Below are 21,226 nucleotides of genomic sequence, written 5' to 3'. Positions count from 1 at the left end.
CATCAAATACTCTACCTAGAAACACAACTTTTCTTTGGAAAAACTCATTTTCTTGTCATTAATCTTGAGCTCCGCATCAGTCAGTATTTGCAGTACACCAGCAAGATGCTTAGAGTGCTCCTCCTCATTGCGAGTGTAAATTATTATATCGTCGATGTACACGTTACAAAACTTCCCAAGAAACGATCGCAAGACGTCATTCATAATCTTCTGGAACCAAGCGGGTGAGTTCTTCCATCTAAACGGGAGTCGATTATACTCATAGATGTCAAAAGGTGTTATGAAGGCAGAGTATTTCGTTTATTCTTCAGAAAGTGGAACTTGCCAAAATGCTTTACATAAATCAATACGCCAAAACACTCTGCAGCCACCCGTCTCGTCTATGATAGTGTCTATTCGTGGCTTAGGCAAAGGAAAAAGCTCTGTCTGCTTATTAATTTGCCTGTTATCCGTGCAGAGTTGGAGGCTTCCTCCTTTCTTAGGTGCAATAGTGATGGGCGACGCGAATATAGACGTGGATGGACGAATTATCTGTGCATCCAACATCTTTTCAAGCTCGCTCTTCAGCCACATTCTCTTCTCCCGTGACATATTATGTGGCTTTTTTCACACCACTGTAGTATCGCCTAACTTAAATGGTACCTCAAACTTTGTAGTTGCTTTGGGATATCCCTTCAAGCATAGCAATTCCGGGTAAAGCCTCTTAACATCTGCATATGACGACGGCTGCCGCAGGCTCCTCGAAAAAGAAGTTAAAGAAACGCTGAAATTGTGCCACTTTTCATCCGTAGTTACTTCTCCAGTCCAGTATATGTTAAGGTGAAGTGCACTGATGGCTGGATGTGATAGGAGTTTTTCATAGGGTACTCCGTCGAGTACTAGCGCCTGCGTAGCAACACTATTGCCGAGACAGGATATGGTTAAACATGTCTATTTATCATTAATATCTCGCCTTCCGTCGTATCCATGCACTTCCACAGCCCGTCCCTGTTGCACTTTCTCAGTCTCAACAGTACGGGCATCTATAATTGTGATGCTTGCTCCACTGTCAACTAACGCGCTCCTTTCCTTTCCATAAACAAAAACAGATATATACAAGAGGTTTGCATGCGACAAATGAACAGCTTCTCTTGGTGTCTTCAGGCGGAACCCGAAGCCCTCTTTATTTCGCTTTTTGTCACAGCATCTGATTCTTCGTGTTGGCTTGGTCAATCAGAAAGGATACAGGAGAAGCGATAGACTTCCAGCTTACAAGTGGGCGTCTTTCATCAGCTCGTGCTGCAGTTGGGCACTTTGCACCAGGCATCATGAGCTGCCGCTGGGGTCCCGAGTCTTGTAGGTAGAGGTTTCGCATTCTCTGCAGAAGTTCTTCAACCGTTCTGGGCCCTTTCACTTGTATTTGCTTCTGAAGGTCGGGACTCAAACCATGAATGATAAGCTGGACCACAGACGTCTCGGGCAAGGCCTAGTCAGCCAGCTGGAATAGCCTCCTATTGTAATAAAAATAGCTGAGTGCAGGCCCAGACCTGTACTTGAATGTGATAGCTTTATCCTATAGTAATACCTTGTTCTCTTCAAAAGGGCCGAGAAAATTCTCCTTCCACTCCGCAATTCGTGACAGCTCTTGGCTATTCCTCATAGGGATAGTCACATGTTTTTCACTTTATCTTCATCACTGTGCCAGTAGTTTTTATTGCATGCATATTCGTAAAATGTTAGCCACGACTCGGGACTACAAGAACCTCCATCAAACATGTCTGGCTTCCTGTATTCGAGACTCGGCCTGTTCATTCCTCTTTCTGTCACCTTTACAAGCAAACGCATGAATTCATTTTGCTGTCTGTTCTGTTCCTGTTGTACTTCAAGAAACTTAGTGAGCAGGTTGACACCACTGTCAGACCAAGCAACGGTAGCAGGCTTCGCGCAGTTTCGAATTGGAGTCAGCACAAACTTCTCATAATCTTGAAGTTTCATATTCAGCTTCACTTTTTCTTTCGCAGCTAAATCATCGTAAGTGAGCTTCGTTCTAGCGCTTATATAGGAGACAAATGCGTCAGGGCTCACTGCTTCCGGAAGAGCTTGTTCCTCTTCATCTTGAGGCTTTGCAGGTAAGATTCGGATGGTACCGCATTGATTTGCTCCAATGATGAAGTCCACCCACATCTCGACTTGAATGTCCACACAGAAAAAATGCGGCTGCGCTAATTTGTAATAATACACAGTAGGGCTAGGCTATCGTGTCAGCCATATTCTTTATTCTCCACACTTGTCCCTTCGTCGTCTTCGTTAAGACACATTGTAACTTCTTCACAACGTCCACGTACAACTCATAGTGTCTTTCTGGCTGTAGGTCCTCTGCCTGCAGCGCCATTACGGCTAAAAAGTGACTGATTTCGCGGAATAATTTGCGATCATAGGGCGTTTTAGCACAGAACTGCCGCTTTGCCGTTTCGACTCGGCCAAGTGCCACGCGCACTTGCGCAGTCAAGGAGCGGGGGCTGGGTGAGAGGAGGCGTTGACTGAAGGACATGTTGCAGGCAGGTTAGTTTTCTGCTTGTCGGTCACTTCGGTGCATGAGTATTCGTATATTCACGAAAATATCGAAGGTCTGCGCCAATTGTACATCCGTGCCCAAAAGCATACGCACCACGGGAGCGCACGCCAAACTGTATCGACGCGCCACCTTCAGATGAGGTGCCTGTTGTCGAGGCTGGCACTCGAGCGGCCGTGCCCATGCCCGTCCCATCATACCTGCCGGCATGTGAGGTTGCTTTTCTTAAGGAGCTACGCTGCTCTTTCAACAGGCCTGTGCCACTTGTCTAGCTACGGCAGATATGTGCCACTGTTTCAGGACATGACTGCTGTAGAGCTATGGCTCGAGCGTCCATCACGCATCGTATTTATTACACCGAAGCTGTTTACCTCTCGCCCCTGTATGCTTCCTATGCATGCATTCCTAGGGGGTCACCCTGGCCGACTTCCATCCATATGGGTGAAGAGAAGGCGCGCGCCGATCCCGGAGATAGTGCGATACCGGGCATGCGTTCCCAGGGGTTTAGCCTGGCCGGCTTACGTCCGTATGCACTCTTAAACAAATGTACACCCTTTGGGGTGTATATTTGCCACACAACAGTAATCGTCATCTGTCTTGCTTGCGTTCCCTTTCTTGAAAACGCTGCGCTCGCTACTTTTCTGTCAAGAATGCTCTATCATGCTGATGACACGCAGTTGTTCGTGACTTGGAAGTACCGCGCTAGCAGCGTTAAAGAAGGGAAATGCGGGTAAGACAGATGACGATCATTGTTGTGTGGCAATATACGACCCAAAGGGTGTAATTTTGCTTAAGAGTGTCGGCGACAGGAATGTGTGCGCCGATCCCGGAGAAAGCGCAATATCGGGCATGCCTTCCCAGTGGGTTACCCTGGCCGGCTTACGTCCGCACAGGCGACAGGAATGTGTGCGCCGATCTCGGAGATAGCGCAGTATTGGGCATGCCTTCCCAGGGGGCTACCCTGGCCGGCTTACGTGCACATAGGTGAAAGGAATGTGTGCGCCGATCCCGGAGATACTGCAATACTGGGCATACGTTACGAAAGGAAAGGGGGGGGGAGGGATCTAGGGCACACTGGCGGGCTTGCGTCAAGTATCAGGGAACGTGGACAGGAATGCGGGGACCGATCCCGAAGAAAGTGCAATACCGGGCCGACCCGTGGCGGAGGTGAAGCAGGCTTCAGACACTCTGCCAACTTCCAGAAATAAGTCTGATATCTTGGGCCCAAGTCGAACCACATAAGTTTAGCGTTGTAAGAAAACCATGTTATCATATATATAATAGTTTATAATATATAATATTTGGGAAATTGATTATTTAATTAAGACTAGTCATCTAATTAGCCAGAATAAAAAATGATGTGAATATATCCAATCCTTTGTCATATGCCACATTACCTACGTTGCTGCGTACCTCAACTGGTACCGGGCTGAGCAAAATAAGCTCGACACCCTCATACGAGGGGTCTACAAGCAAGCACTTGGGCTCCCGCATTGCACCAGCACTGAACTCTTCAACCAACTGGGAGTTCACAACAACCTTTCCGAACTCATTGAAGCCCAACAACGCTCTCAGCTTGAACGGCTCACCCTTACCGAACCGGTGCGCTTTATTCTGTCCACGCTTGGCTTCGCCTACCATCAGCAACAGGGCCCCAAACCACCGATCCCGACCGATATCCGTAGCTGGATCTACATAGACCCTATCCCTAGAAATATGCACCCTTAATATAACAGGGCCCGGCGCCAAGCTCGGGCGGAGCTATCATAAAAACCCTTGCCCACGTACCTGGCGTCACATTTGTTGATGCAGCTCAATACTCCCATGGCACACGATTTGTGGCCGTCGCCACACGCGATGGAGCCCTACACCACGCCTGCAGCGTCACTACCCCCACTGCCGAGACGGCTGAAGAAGTGGCCATCGCCCTGGCCACTTTAGATCCCACCTGTCACACCATTAACTTCAGCAAATGCCGTATTTCTCCCCAAGCTCTTCGGATCCTCTGCCAGGCACCACACTCTAAAGACAGCATAATCTCCCTAACATGGATCCCGGCCCATGCGGGCCCTGTCCACCCACACCTCCCCAATCTGAACGAGGCCACCCACTCCATTGCGCGAGGCCTAGTCAACCGCGCCGGAGTCACTGGAGATGAGTTGGACACCAGGGACAGTCTGACAACTTATAACGATCTCGTTAAGGCCTTTTACCTGAGTCGCCGAATCTTCCCCCCACCTCACCCAAAGTTCAGCCGGGCGCAGGCTACCACCCTGCGCCTACTACAAACAAACACGTACCCTTCACCCGCCCGCCTCCATCTTATATTTCCGGACGTCTACACTTCCCCCAACTGCCGGTGCGGTGGAATTCACCCGGCTACGCTTCCGCATATGCTATGGGAGTGCCCAGCACAGTACACCCAGACTAACACCACGACTCTCTCGTCGAGGTTGCATGAGGCTCTGCGGAGCTCCGCCCTCGATGACCAAACCTGGGCGACCCAGCACGCCCGCGAGGCGGCGGCGAGGCAAGCCCTCGACGTCCCTTCGTGGGAGGCTTAGGCCCGGCCATCATAAAGTGCTGGTTCTAAAATAAAAGTTTATTCCTTCTCCTCCTCCAAGCGACCGCAAACAACACTAAACAATACTACATTGGTTCTGTCCAGTTGCGTGGCATTCACATAATTTTAATCTCGGGCTAAAGTTAGCTGCGACACCTTGTAAATATTTAGACTGTTTCTTCTGTAACTGAGTGTTAGAGCTTTGCGGTAGTCAGATTATTGTGCCTATCAAGCGATTTAGCTAGTCCAATGGTTACCTACTCTGCTCTGCCCCAAGCCTGTAGAAAGCCTTAATAATAATAATAATAATAATAATAATAATAATAATAATAATAATAATAATAATAATAATAATAATAATAATAATAATAATAATAATAATAATAATAATAATAATTAGTAGTAGTAGTAGTAGTAGTAGTAGTAGTAGTAAGAGGACGAAGAATCTATTGCACTCAAGCTAAAGATCGGTAATGATGGTGATGGTGGAGATGATGATGATGACGATAATGAGCACACACCGCACCGCATACACGCCAGTCATCCAACCCCGTTCTACAAACACAGATGCGATGGTAAGCTTCTCCTCAGTATATGCGTTAGTAAGGAAAAAGCAGCTTTACAAAACCGAACTGATATTGCGATGGTGTTGGCCGCGCTTATTACCCGTAAATTTGGGTCGAAGGATCCTGTTAGCAGAGTGCGTTTGAATTCCACCTTTTAGATAAATTCACAGTCTTCATATATTTCCTCATTAGAGTGCTTTCTTTCTCCACCTGGAGCAACCTAGACCAAATTAAAGTTGCTTCTGCGCAGCGGTTCAATTGTTCTCATGCTGGGGATATCAGTGTGTAACCTACTATGTCCTTCGTATTAGGACAGCAAGGCAAATCTACCGTAAAATACCAACCGCGAACGCCAGATTTTGAAAAATCAGCATTTCGGAGTTATTTCGCCTGAACAGACTAGCACAGTTTCGCAAAGGGTTTATTTTTTATTCTAGCATGTGTCGCTCATGTGTGATGCGCGCTTCTCACTTATCGTGAATTTCATGGCTGGCGACAGCGATTGGAAGAGCCTCTGAAAATCGTTTCGGATAAATTCGTATGGCAAAATTTTCCTGCCGTAGCAACGCCTTTATTTGCTTTCAAGCTATTTGTCACTCAGTTTTTCGCCATACTCCGCTTTCACACCACACATCTAAGATCCCAGTGGTTCTATAACACTATTCGCCCACTCGGCGCTCCATGCGATTCACAGCCACATCACCGCTTATATGTAGAGCAGTTCAAGTACTTCGCCAAATCAGTAGGCTGCCTGCGCCGAGTGCTTTCCGGCCGAAGTTATTTCCGTCGCGCTGCTAACCGACAACGCGGAGGCCGCATTCGCCGGTACAAGGCTAAACCCGTGCGCCTCGTTGCGTTGGGGCACCACCGTCGTAGACTTTGTTTACATGTTCCATGCAGCTTGTTCCTTCGACGTCCGAGTTTGCCGTGGCCTGTTCGTCGGCCTTTTGCATACTTGTTCCTCGAATCGCCCGCTCGTTTCACTTTGCTCTGACTCCGTTTGGCCAGCGTTGGTCCCTGCAAGCTTGGCTGCGTCCACTCATGATGCCCAATAGCGAAACAAAAAGCCAGAAGGAAGAGGGGTACGCCGGACGCACGCCATTAGCATCTTATGGGCATCCAAAGTTTATTACAACGTGCCTACCACTTGGCCTCTTGCCTTGAATTGCCTCGGCCTGCGCTCCCGCTCTCCTATATACTTCCCTCGGCCCCTCAAATGTTAATTTTTTTTCCTGCCCTAAACTGTATACTAAAGTCAGCTTAATTCAAGCACCTGTTTTTCCGCATGTTCAGACCATCCAAAGTAATGTAGTTTTTATTATATGTCCGTGCCGGTCGATGAAGGACGCTCGAGCGCTTTTCTGTGCCGCTGCTGGCCCCTCCGGCAAAATTCAAATCCCCGTGAACAGCGATCCTTGCTCCAGGAATTTAAATCTGTGCAAAGGCGAAATTTGGTGAATAAACTAAGTTTCCCGTTTCGTATTCTTTAATTTTATAGTTTTATTTTTCTTTCCTCTCAAACTGCATTAGCTTTTCGGTTTGCTGAACTGGGTATCTCATGCCTCTGCATTTTTCGGAAGGTACTGCATATTGAAATCGAATAAAGACATGCATGGCCACACCGTTTAATCGCCTTCGAAATCTTTGACATGAGCATAGGGTCTTCACACAAAAAAATAAAAAAAAGAATTAACTTTACCCCTCGGACGACCTTTGTCGCTGAATGAGCTACAGAACCGATTCACCACTGGAAAGCATATGTCAAGATATGAGCGTACCGCACTGAGGCAATTTGTCGCCATATATGTGCGTACTCATCTGAAATAACGCTTAATGCTCTATATTTATGATTCCGGCTTTTCTCTCATTTATTTTGGAGAGGAACATATGTGATAAATATTACAAGAGCCATGTTTTCCCCTTTCAGTATGTAAGTATTCGTTTTTTATGTAAATTACTACGACTGCCATTCGAACTTGAAAAGCAGTCATTGAACACGCATACGAAGCCGCAACGCCGTTACATCATTATTATTCTCACGTAAGCAGTAATTCCTAGAGAACCTCAATTAATTCGTGGCAACAAGTGAGTATCTGTCGAAGTTATGACTAATCACATCGGTATCCTTTTGACGGACAGTACGAAGCATCCAGAAGGCGATAACTGGATGCGAAAAATGCCAGCTAGCAACAATGTGGCAGTGTCGAGGACGAGCTCACCTGAACTATACGGAAATCGCAATTTTCTTAAAGAAGCACGACTGAGTAGCCGAGAATGCTGCCCATGTATGAGTGACTATTCCGTTTTAACGATGTCTTAAATAATTACCTTTCTTTTTTGTTGTTGTTGACATAATATAAGGAGATATTGGCGCACAAATACGGCGCCAGTTACTCTTTGGCTTTTGGATTTGTGATGAATACAACATACAGTTGCAGCCACGCAACTTATAACAATATGCAACATAGGTCCCTATAACGTAAAACTATTCCAGTCTGTTTTTATTGCAATCTACTGACGTCAAATTTACGTAACCGCCGTCGCAAGCATCGGGCGGTGACCCGCAGAATTGTCGGAGCAGCCCAATCAAACGCTCTTCTCGTTTATGGGAGGTCCCTTTTGTTTGCTTTCCAAACTAAATAAATTGCCTACACTGGCCGGTTTTTCTGATCTGATTGGCTGACAAGAGGCGAGAACCACGTCCAAGTAGAGGGGGTATCGGTAGGGCCGAGCCCGCGCAGAGAAAATAAATAACCCGAGGACAAGGGTGGTCCGGTATCTTTGATTGGTCCGCTTCCTCTTACTTAGCTTGAGGTGGCTAGTCGAAAATCGCGGCGGCCTGAAACGGAAAGTTAAGAATGCCGCTAAAACTGATCCTCACCAAAAATGTGTTCGCAGAGCGATGTCGCATACGTGCCGAAAGGGCTCGATAATGTTATACGGCCACGTAATAAGTTTTGTTACACGCAAATTAACCCATGCTCTCTGGCAGGTGCGAATAGCTAGTGCCTGCGCGATCGGCGGGCAGCCATCTTGTATTCCTTTCGGAATGGGGCAGTTTCCAGTTCTTCAGAAAATTTTCAGAATTGTTCGGCATATTAATGCATCTTTAGTGTGTACACGTCAATTTGACGCGGTGAGTTTTCGCGCTTTCGTGACGTCGCGTGAGAGACAGGCAATTCCGGCGCAGCCTGAAAACTTTTGACCAATATCAGAGGGATAATGGCGGATAGGCGCTGAATCACAAATAATTATCTTTCTTTTATTCGGTCTAGTCATGCATAATCAGTGTGTACACGTCACATCAGTGGGGAGCTATCGCAGTTCTCGTGACGTCACGTGGCAGATAGGCGAAGTGTAGGTTGCCCGAATTTTTTTTGATCAATCGTGGAGGGCTGATTGCAGAAGTGGAATAGAAAAATTTGGAATAGCTTTACATTATAGCGCCCTTAGTTGCAACGAGGTTGCGTTATCTCATACAAATGAAAATAACAATACGACAATACAAAGACACTCTTAACTCAATAATGTGCACAACAATATAAAATAACAGAAAACAATGAACCACTCAAGAAACGATGCTAACCCCAATAATATCCCGCATGCACAGGGACATTAAAAAAAAAGAATGCCATCATAAACAAAATAATTTTATGCATTAATAACGGCCGATAATGTCGCTGTCTTCCAGAATTTTTTTTTGTCATAATAAATGGGAACTTTTGCCTGATTCTTGTTGGGCATGGCCCCATTAATTTCTTTAAACTGAGAGATCTGAGTACTATGGCCACTAACCGAGAATTAAATCGGCTTCTTAATGTGCGATGATGCGACCATTCTAGAAGAAGTTATTACGTGTTTTCGTCAACACAGCCACAATAACACAGAAAACTATTATTTCAATGCGGCCAATTCTTTGTAAAAAATATTTTGTGTAAGTGGTACCCAGCCGTAATTGATTAATGAAGGTTTCTATGTAAAGGTAATGTTGAATTCAATGTGCGGATCTGTAAAAATAGATCTTAACTTTTGTAATTTTGATTAAACCACAGCTTTCTACATATTTTGAATGATACATGTTTCTTTTAGAATGCAGAGTAATTCCCTTCCTGATGTTCGATGGGCTGGTCGTGCGGCTGCAAATGACGCTGTGTTGCCTGGAATATTGCATTGTCCCAGCATCCACTGTAATACTATTTAGTGCTGCGCTTGTATTGTCTTTATAAGCTATCTTACTCTCTTATAAATTATTATGTCAATAACTGCTTTCTTTATTTTCATGCTGAAATATTTGGGTGATGTGAGTGTATGATTGGAGGGTATGACCCTCCAATCATACGAGTGGAGGGTATGACCCTCCAAGCAGTGCCTGCTCTGTTTTGGGGTCGAAAGCTGGTTCTCGAAGTGAAATATATTCCCCATATTATCTTGAGTCACGTACCATGTTTGGCTACATTTATGAACAACACAGCTTTTTCCAAGCGGTCGTGAATTAAGCCGGTTCACTGCTGTCTTAAAAGCTTTTACGTAAGTATGCAGTTGGCACCTACAAAAAGACTCATGACTTTAGTCACTTCACACAGGCGCACGGCGACAAGCTGATCATACACGAAATGCCAAAGCCTGCTCTAGTTTATCTTCTTATGTGCTTTGCTTCACTTCGTTTGTTTAGTGATTGACCCTTTGTCGTTATTATGACTAAAGATTACGCGTAATATGATTGGTCATGACCTTCTACTCTTGTGCTCCTTCATGTCCTTCAAAAAGCGTTTTCTTCGCTATCTTCAGAGCTATCCCGATTGAGGACACAACACTTTGTAAAAAAATTTAAGGATGCACCACGGCCAAGGTGATACTGATCGGCGGACTATGTGGTCTGGGATTGATCCACCTCAACGCGGAAAGTCCCCACAGACAACAATCCAGAGACAGGGGGCGTACCACGAAGGTTTGAAGACTACACAAGCAAAGTAGTAAGCAGACTGCCTGGCCACGACATTGAGTGAAGAGGCAAGGTCTCCTTCACCCCTTCACGTCCGCGCCCAATTTCTTTTTCTTATCAACATGCAAAATGGGGTATACATAATATTGGTTGTATGACAATCGTTTCACGAAATTCCCAGTCAACAAAAAAAGTAATAATGTAATATGGAAATGTAACGCTTGTGCGAATCCTGCCGACAAAATCGGTATTTTATGAATACCTCAAATTTCTAAACATAGTTTATAAATATGTTAAGATCTTAATGAACAAGCAGACCGCTATTTATATTCTAACATACTTTAGAAAGCCAAGACAAACTTAACTGCAATAAAAGACAGTGGACGAGAAGAAACACACAGGACAGAGCGCCAGGCAGTCAGGGAGACATTCGAGTCTTTCTGTATTGAAAAAGCAGAGGACAAGTGCGTAAGCCTTCCTTCAATGGCAATTAGCCGTGAAGTGGGTTTATTCTTTTTTACAGGTGTGTGCTTTTTTGTTTCGACAGTTTTTCTTGTATTCTTTCATTTTTTTCTTTTAATTTATTAGAAAATACCACTCTCATTGTTACGAAGATGAAAGGGTAGTCAGCCGTGTGCCATCTCGACCTCACTACGCCGACTAAAGTCTGCCTAATAAAGATGAACTCCCTTCAGATTCCAGTCGAGAATGAGGACACCGTGCCATACTTGAACTCAACTAACGATGCTTCAGACGACGATAGCTTTGATGGCTCTTTACGCCTGAAAGCGAAGAGCTGTCAGCCGATGTACTACACCAAACAGGTATACACTTATTCCAACGTAGAAGGAAATAGGCGCTTCTCTTCGTGCGTGATACACCCGGCGACGATCTCAAGCTTCCTGTTAGACAAGTCGTTCCTGGTTCCCCAAAAGTTTCTTGTCCCAGGTGCAATGAAAGATTTCAGAATTAATGATCGTAACAACGTCCCCGCTTCGCTCTCCACAACCAAAGCGCACATGACTCTTCGGCGAAAACGAGCTGCCGATTGAGATCAACGTCCGTCACCACATGCGATGATGATGATTATATTTATGATGATGATTTATTCCCATCCCCTCTGAAAAGGGCGGTGACGAATAGTCACCCAGCCGATTTGAGTTACTCCCGTATGCGATACATGACTGATTCTAGCATCGCTGTAGACAACTCTTCAGTACTTTTTTTTTTCTTCTTCAAAATTTCTCTATCTACCTTGCACCGCTACCCATGCGGAACCGGTCATATCCATCTCTTCCCTGCTTTCTTTCACCAATAATATACTCTAAACGTCTCCTGCTTATTTCGACTGCTGTCCAGTTGATGCTTCCGTCCACTTCAAATCCAAGCGATTCTGGTGTACGTTGCCTACGTACGAGTCTCACTGGGTTGAATCCTTCGCATTCCATTAGGATGTGCTGAGTGGTCTCCGGGTTTTTGCTGCAGCATACAGATGCCTCAACTTGTTGCGATTATTTGATCTTGTGTGTTTTTGCCCTTCGGCAACCGGTTCAAACGTCAAATAGCAAGGCACTTCCCTTCGTGTTGTGGCACCGATTTTGCCTTCCAATTTCTTTCATCTCATTCTAGTAAATTTCCATTGACAGTGCATGCTTTGAACTGTCTCTGCTTCTCTCACTTTCTTTTCCATGACTCGCGGTTTGATATTTACACTTTCGATTGCCCTGTACTTGGTTGCCAACTTTCTTGACCTCTTCCTCCATTTTGTGTCCACCGTTTTGAGCTAAAGTTACTTGTGAACTCAAGCCATATTTTGATCCATATTTTTGAGTCTTTCTTCAAAACTAATTTTTGCTCGGCGCTTCTCCGACTTCAAACGAGGCCAAACCCACGTCACCCTGCACTGCCTCATTTGTGGTTTTGCCATGGGCCTCAAAACCAAGTGGTATACCGATTTTTGGTTAACTTCCAACCCCGACAAGATATCCGATTTTAAGCACAAAATGGTACTTACGAACGTTAGCGCTGGCATCGTTACTCCTTTCCAGGTTCCTCGCACCATCTCATACTTATTGTGGCCCCAGAGTGCTCTAAGTTGCATTATTGCTGCATTACGCTTCCCCTTTATTTTCAAAATATTTTGGTGGGTGCTTGCTTGAGTAAATCTTTTTTTTTCGTTTATGTATGCGCCGAGGTATAGTTATATTACCTTACTATAGGTATGACTTGTTGTGGAATTGACACCACGTAATTACTCGTCTCTTCATTAAAGATCATAATTTCCGATTTCTAGACTAGTCGCTGCGTTGCCACATATATTCGCAAGTGTCTGTATATCTCTTACATTGTCCGCTAGTAGAACTATATCGTCCGCATACATCAGTGTGGTGACCTTTTGTTGCACCGTTGGTCCCTTACGCATGTATGAAAAATTAATCTCTAATTCATTGTTTTTTAGTCGTCTTTCGATGCCCTTAACCTAAAGCGTGAACAACAATGGAGACAGAGGACATCCTTGCTTCATTCCTTGGTGAATGTTTATCACTTCATTACATTTTCGGCCTTCCAATGCAATTTGTACTCGGCTGTCTATATATATATCTCCCTCAGCAGCTTCATGAAATCGTCCTCTATGCCTGCGTGCTTAGGAATATCCCATAACAATGTCCTGTCTGCGTTATCGTGGGCTCCTTTAATATCTAGGAATCCTACCGATAAAGGCCAATTATGAGCTACTGAAATCCCTTTGCACTGAGTTAGTACAAACATATTATCCTCTAAGCGCCTGCCTGGCCTAAACGCATTCTGCAGTTGCCCCAGTGCATCATTTTTCTCCACCTACTTCGACAGTTCTAATTATATGCCTTACAATGCAATTCTACACAACACCGACGTTACTGTAATTGGCCTGTACAAGCTCGTCTTGTCCTCATCATCTCTGCCTTCGTAGATGAGGTTCACCTTGCTTTCCCGCCATCCAACTGGAATTTTCTTCGTTTTAATCACTCGCTCTATGGCATTAGTCAGCAGTTCCTGGTTCTTTGGAGCAAGGTTTTTGATTAGCTGTATTGGGATTTCATCGGGTCCTGTGGCTGTGCTAGTAGAGACATTTTTTTTTGCTTTTTTTTTCCAGTAAAAGTTTTCTGTGCTCAATTTTGATCTCTCAGGCTTCTCATGTGTTGCTGGATCTGTTTGCGTCTTAGCTACGCTTTCTTTCAAGCCGAAGTTATACGTAATAACTTCTTTGATGTGCCGCAGCGCGTCGTCTCCTCCGAAGATGTTACCGTCTTCATCCATTATAGCTGTTTGCGATTTTAGTTGAAGCTCCGAGTGCTCGTCCGTGGCTTCAGAATCTTTTGGGGGCGCCTTTGTCTCTTGAGAATGTTATTCACCCAAGGTTCTCTCATGCATTTAATTTTTCTCTTGCAAGAGTTACCTCACCACCCTTTTCTTTTCTAGGTATTTTTTCCATTTAAGGAGCACCTCTTCTTCATGCAATCCTAACTTTTTGGCTTCTCGATGATCCCTAGACGCCTGCCTACGCTCTTCTGTAGCTTGCTTTATTTCTTTGTTCCCCCATTTACGTGGTTTCCTCTTTCTCATCCAAAGTTCTTTTTTTTTTTGCGGTGTCCGTTTTATCTTCTGCTGCATAACGTCTACCAGTTCCTTGTATACGAAATAAGTACTGTTGTACGAAATACCTTCATTTTCTTCTCTAGGTTTTTTGAGATCTCTGTTATTTGGTTTTTATTCATTTTTGGAAATTTTGATGACATTGGTTTGTGTTTTGCGTTAGTATCTCACCCAATTTTAAGATTAAACTTTTATGATCGCTACCCAGGCTATCCTTTCCATATTGATTTATCATCATTTCGCCTAGTCGTTCGCAGACCGTTTCTGAGACTAAGTCGTAATCGATACATGAGTGCCTATTTTCGCATTGCGACGTTACCTGTCCATGTCACTTTTTATCCCTGTTAACTACTATGCGCGGTTTTGTTCATCGCACAGATTCAGCACTTGAGAACCGTTCTAATCAGTATATTCGTCTTAATCATCCATGCGCGCATTCCTATCTCCCACTAATATCACCTGGCCCGATTTGTGGAACTCATTAATAACGCTTCTAATGCAATCAGTCAATTCTTTATGTTTATCTCTGTTAACACTACTTGTCTATCGATAAGCTTCTCCAAGTCAAAGCACAGCGAAACTGCACCTGGTGTTAATTATGACAATGACGTGTCAGTGTTCGACTGTCACCTGCCCATTTTAATTAAGCCAGCGACAGAGAGCGCTGTCATGCCGCGAGCTCAGGGCCTCGGCAATTACAATTAGTGGTGTGAAGCTTACCTGTGTCAAGCTTATCGGCCGTTGAAGTGGCCACTTTCAGCATGAGATGCGCGCTTTCGTCAGAAAGTGCATTCCAGCGTATATGTTGTGAGAACGTGGAACACGTGAGCGCTCTTTTTCGATATTCGACAATGGACCACTGTGATTCGGCACGCAAGACGCTGAAATTTGCGCGCAACGAAGCTCAGGAGCCTCAACTGCCAGAGCCCGGGCTACACATTCTCGAAAGGCTGCTCACGTCTAAAACTGGAGCAGGAAGTCTCGAAGAAAACTACAGATGGTTATTCAGACCCGGGCACTGCCCCTGCGACGAGGCCTATAAGCGTTACTGGCTCCGAAGTTGTCGACGAAGTACGATTCGTCCTGCTGTGGCACATCGTTATACCCTCGTGCCACGCACACAGCCAACAGTGTGTAGGCAATAGACTGGTGGCATCATCAAAAATGCTTCAAGTGAGACGCGGCGAGAATAGGAAAAAGGAAAGGGAAAAGGTAAGCGATACGGAATGATGGCGCCCTTATGTACACAGCAGTTTCACCAAACCAGTTTCAAACAAACCACTTTGAAATGGCGACCTCATAAGCCATCGCAACAGAGAGCGATGAAGGCACTGCTACAATTTTTAGGGACAGCAAACCTGCACAAGCGGCAGAAGCGTTAATGGATTTTCGTTGAGCCGCACATCATCATGTGCTGATAGTGTGCGGTGTTGGTGAGCGGCTGTGATCGCATGGCTATGTTCTATGTCTGGTGCTATATTTGTATATCTGCTTCTCCTGATCGCGTACTCAAATTTAGGGTAGCAAACCATTTTTTTTTCTGGTTAACCTCCCTGCTGCTTTAGTGTTGTCTTTCTTGCGCTCGCCCTATGTAAATCAGTGACTTGGCCCTCTTCAAGTAAGTGAGAGAGCCTCCGAGCTCAATCTCCTGTGCATTGTCGTTAATGTGCAGTTCCATTCGCTTGATTAAATTGGTGTTACAGCAATACATGAACACTGTATTTAATACAAGTCTTTCCCTCACACCGCTTTGCGCTTTAAGTAGCTTGAAAGATCAAAGGCCTGACGTGTGTTTTGGAACTCGAGTTATCAACTGTTCGCCGACGCCAGAGTAATACGGAACAAAAGGATAACAGAACCCCAGGAGACGCTGCCAGCCGGAATAAAGAGAGCACATGTTTGACACCGATAAGCACTAGGCGGAAATCTTCAAAGCCCGCTCAATTCTAAAAAAGAAAGTACTAACACGCCTGCTATCTATCTATTCGCTTGTTTCCGCTCGACGTCTGCTGGTAATTTTATTCATAATATCTTTGGTGCCTCAGACGCGTTTTCCATACGTAATAATCGAGACACCGCGAGAGCACGGTGGTGTGCTGACCTGGTCAGCGCTGTTTAATTACCAGCTGCGACAGAAAAGGGGGAAATGTTTCCGGTTTTTCAACATTAACAAGGAGCGCTCAAAGAAAACAAAAGATGACAGTTATATCTCTATAGTTTTGTTTCTCGCGATTTGTCTCAGGACTCGAGAACTTAATTAGACTGACGACTTCCCAGTAACATCACAAAAGCACTGGCGTTTAGTCAAAAAACAAAGTAGAAGAAGAAGCAAACAATAAGAAAGGAAAACAGGAAGAACCAGCTGCCGCAATTGTAAGCTCGATTCAATTTTGTTAGCAGTAAATATTGAGCCCGTAATAAAGGCCTCTGCTGCTGCGTGCCTATCACCGTCGATCTCTCTTAACCCTCTCGCAACCGTTCGTATCGGCTTTTCGTTTATCTTACTTTCTTTCGAAAGTAAAGAAAAATAGGTTCAGTCCCGCGAGATGTAAAAAGCGACAAAGTTGAGCGGTGGGCACGCGGGATTCTTCACAGTGCGCCGCTATGACGTGAGCAACAACAACAACAACAAAAAATAACCGAGGCTGCTGTTCCTTTAGTTGAACTTGATTAGATCTCGCGTGCCGCAGTAACAGCACAAATAAGCGCACTGGCTTACGTACATGGCCGGGTGATGCATCTTTTTTTTTTCTACCTCGAGGGTGGAAAAGGGGGGTGGGACAACAAGTGTACCTAGTACACTTCCGCAACGAAGGGCGCTTTTCAATTATGTTTCCCGAGGGCGTTCGGTTTCGCCGCGCGTAGTTCGCCTCTCGTCTTCTCCGGCAAAGTGTAGGCGCACCACGGCGGTGCAGCGCCACGCGCACTTTCCACGTCGCGTCGACAGGGCAACAAATTTGGGCGAATGAATTACACCTTCCGCGGTGATACCCGTTGCCACCGCCACGTAGAAGATTGGAGCGAATCGGCCAGAGGGAACAGCAGCCTATGCCCAGACACACGCGTCGCTGCCGGGCTGTTAGATTGCCACATCGACCTGCACCCGTGCTCTGTACAGTATACGTACACTGGCGGAGTTTTCTGCTTGATTTCAAGTCTTTTTCGCTGTCTTCCTGCGCCTGAGCGGACAAGAGCTCTTAATCAACGGTTAAAGCGTGTACATTACTAAGCCCACAGCTCATGCGTGATCGGCTAGCCCTTTCAGTTTCTTCCTTATTATTTTTTTTATTGACATGATATACGCATTGACGGAAAAATACGGCGCCGACTACTCCTTGGCGCTTGTATATGTTAGCGCATACAAAATACACCTGCAACATAATACATAACAATATATGACATAGTTATAACAACGTTTTCCATTTCTTTAAATAAGTTAATTGGAAGCACACGTTGCCCGAAAACGGTTCGAAGAAGAAAAAAAAAATTTTTTTCTGGGATGCCTCCACAGTGTGCATTCATTCTGCTCCACCACCGGCAACGTTATACAACAGGCTGCACGCTGTACGTCGCCTCTGTAGGACGCGTAATTTATGCAGGCTTAGAGACGGACGTGTTATACCCAGATGTCCAGTATAAGTGTAGTACGTATAGCACGCTGGCATGAACGCGAAGCAGATTAGGGTCGCCTCATTAAATTCGGCCCTCGCAAGCGCTCTTTTGTGAATACAGCGGGATTATGCAGATACTGCGGACCATGTTCGTGCGAAAAAAAAGGGATAGAAAACAACAACATAAAGAGGCAGTATTTGGTGCGTCCATTTGCGGCAGCGTGTATATAACCACACCTTGAAATTAATAAACAATGGAAGGATGGCGGGGGATGGAGTGGGAGGGGGGTGACTTCTATAGTTGTGAAAATAACGTGGTTGAAATTTATGTGCAATACATGTCCACAAAGTGACGGACAGCGGGTGCGTACGTACGACATCGTGTAACGCGCGCGGCACAATACCGACCGATTCAGGAAGATTAGCGGGATCAATTAGTACTGCGAGAAGATGGCATAGCAGAGAATGGTGGTGAACGTAAAATAAGCGTGTGTACTTTGGGGCTGGCCACCTCTGGTGCCTGCTACTAACCCAGGGTATGCGTTCACTCTTTATGGTGAGGCGCTCGCGCTATTTGTGCATCGTTCAATTTAACAGAGCATTAAAAAAATAACGAAAAAGAAAACCGAAGATCAAAAATATAGCTATTAGACTTGGATAGAGCTGCATTTCGATAAGAACATAGTTGTTTGATTTCAATCTACGTGAGAGAGGTTGGTACAACTTAAAAGGACGCCAGCAATTTTCCGCACGTTTTAAATGAAGGGGAGTAATATATATATATATATATATATATCAGGCACGTACCCAGGATTCTTTTTCTGGGGGGGGGGGGGGCCCACCACCATCATCATCATCATCATCATCAGCCTGTTATATGTCTACTGCAGGACGAAGGCCTCTCCCTGCGATCTCCAATTACCCCTGTCCTGCCGCCAACCGATTCCAACTAGCACCCGCGAATTTCCTAATTTCATCGCAGCATCTATAGTTTTCTGCCGTCTCCTACTGCGCTTCCCTTCTCTTGGTACCCATTCTGTAACCCTAACGGTCCAACGGTTATCTAACCGGCGCATTACATGACCTGCCCAGCTACATTTTTTCATCTTGATGTCAATTAGAATATCCTCTATACCCGTTAGCTCTCTGATCCAAACCGCTCTCTTTTTCTCTCTTAACGTTATCCCTAGTAATTTTCGTTCGATCGCTCTTTGCGCGGTTCTTAACTTGATCTCAAGTCTCTGCCCCATATGTCAGCACTGGCAAAATGCACTGAGTGCACACCTTACTTTTCAATAATAATGGTAAGCTTCCAGTCAGGAGCTGGCAATGTCTGCCGTATGCGATCCAACCTATTTTTATTCTTCTGTGAATTTCCTTCTCATGATCAGGGTTCCCTGTGATTAATTGACCTAGATAAACGAACTCCTTCACAGTCTCTAGTGGCCGACTGGCGATCCTGATGTCTTGTTCCTTTGCCCGACTATTTATCATTATCTTCGCCTTCTGCATATTAATTTTCAACCCCACTCTTACACTCTCTCAGTTGAGGTCTCCAATCATTTGTTGTAACTCGTCTGCATTGTTGTTGAATAGAACGATGTCATCGGCAAAGCGAAGGTTGCTGAGATATTTGCCGTCGATCTTTACTCCTAAGCCATCCCAGTTTAATAGCTTGAATTCTTCTAAGCACGCAGTGAACAGCTTTGGAGAAATTGTGTCTCCCTGTCTGACCCCTTTCTCTATAGGTATCTCCCTGCCTTTCTTGTGTAGAATTAAGGTCGCTGTAGAACTTCTGTAGATATTCTTACGCGAAGGACGAGTCAGTAAGACGAGAAACTATTTACAGATTACATTTACAGCAACGGTTGCAGCGCTGACCGCTTAGATTCACAGCGCGAGCCCAGTTCGTTCTTCCTCCTCTTTTCTGGAGTGATGGCGCCCACGCGCCTCCTTCAAGCAAACAAATACCACACGCATGTTGCAATATTTTCCAAGCTTTTTAAGTGAGCGTTCTGTACTCGTTGATTACGTAGTGCCTCTATGACTGCTGGTATCTCTACTGAATCAAATGCCTTTTCGTAATCTATATAAGCCACATAGCGAGGCTTATTGTACTCTGCAGATTTCGCGATAACCTCAGTGATGACATGGATGTGATCCATTGTAAAGTGTCTCTTCCTGAAGCCAGCCTGTTCCCTTGGTTGACAAAATCCAGTGTTGCCCTTATTCTATTGGAGATGATTTTGGTAAATATATTATTTAATACTGGGAGCAAGCTGATGGTCCTATAATCTTTCGAATCTTTAACGTCTCCTTTTTTGTGGATTAGTATAATGTCTGCATTCTTCCAGTTTTCTGGGACCCTTGCAGTCGATAGACACTTCGTATAAAGAGCCTCCAGTTTTCCAAGCATTATGTCTCCGCCATCTTTGATTAAATCGACTGTTATTCCACCTTCTCCTCCCGCTCTTCATCGTTTCATTTCTTGCAGGGCCCTTCTGACCTCATCGCTGGTTATAGGAGAGTTTCTGTATCCTGTTCATTACTGTTTCTAAGTGAGGTATCGTGTCTCCTCTGAGTACTGTATACAGGTCAGCTTAGAATTTTTCCGCTGCTTTTACTATATCTTCGAGATTGCTGATGATATTATCTTTTAGTGTATACATCATGGTTTGTCCCAAGCCAGGTTTCTTTTTTGCTGATTTCAGGCTGCGTTCATTTTTTACAGCTTCTTCAGTCTTTCTCATGTTATAGTTTTGAATATCAGTTATTCTCGCCATTTTGATCAGTTTTGACAGTTCCGCGAATTGCGTAACGCTGTGCGGCCGCCAGTCCCACACAACCGCGTAGAGCGCAGGACTCTGCGATTCCATATGTACTGCGCTCACCGCGCAAGGTTAGAGAAACACCCACATAAGCACAGCAGAGAAGTGGCTACGTGATGCGGTTCGACCGATAACTGTAGAAGCGTCATTCAAAGCAAGTAATTGTTCTCCACTTCCGGCAGCGTTTTCTCTACTTCCTTTTTAAATAAAAAGATGTTAATCCATAAATATTCTCATAAACAGCGGTTAACTTTTTTTATTATTCGATTTTCCTTGCAGTTTGGTTGTTGCTTTGGTTCTCTCCCTTAGTAGATCGCTTATTTCTCAACTCCTTGCGATTTTTGTTTCCAGTTGCCAATTTTGCACGAAAAGTGCTTTACAATTAGGGAAAAACAGACGAGGTAACGGGCGACACTCATCTTGCTTATAGGTTTAAGGGTTATTGCAGGGTTTCATGATGGAGGCACTTTCACATTATTTTATTTCCCACCTTATATAAACAATATCACGTGTATATGGTTGCGGGCATCTG

General features: G+C 44.9%; 1 protein-coding gene and 1 pseudogene across 3 annotated transcripts in view; both read right to left on the bottom strand.

Annotated features, from left to right (window-relative positions):
• LOC135906061 (QRFP-like peptide receptor) overlaps positions 1-21,226 on the bottom strand; it is a 748,894-nt gene that overhangs the window by 642,358 nt on the left and 85,310 nt on the right. The window lies entirely within an intron of this gene.
• On the bottom strand, positions 3,665-3,840 carry LOC135906073 (U2 spliceosomal RNA; annotated as a pseudogene).

This window comes from Dermacentor albipictus, chromosome 1 (assembly GCF_038994185.2).
Source record: "Dermacentor albipictus isolate Rhodes 1998 colony chromosome 1, USDA_Dalb.pri_finalv2, whole genome shotgun sequence".
NCBI lineage: Eukaryota > Metazoa > Arthropoda > Arachnida > Ixodida > Ixodidae > Dermacentor > Dermacentor albipictus.
The sequence above is the reverse complement of the archived record's forward strand: the minus strand, read 5'-3'. Positions and strand labels throughout refer to the sequence as shown.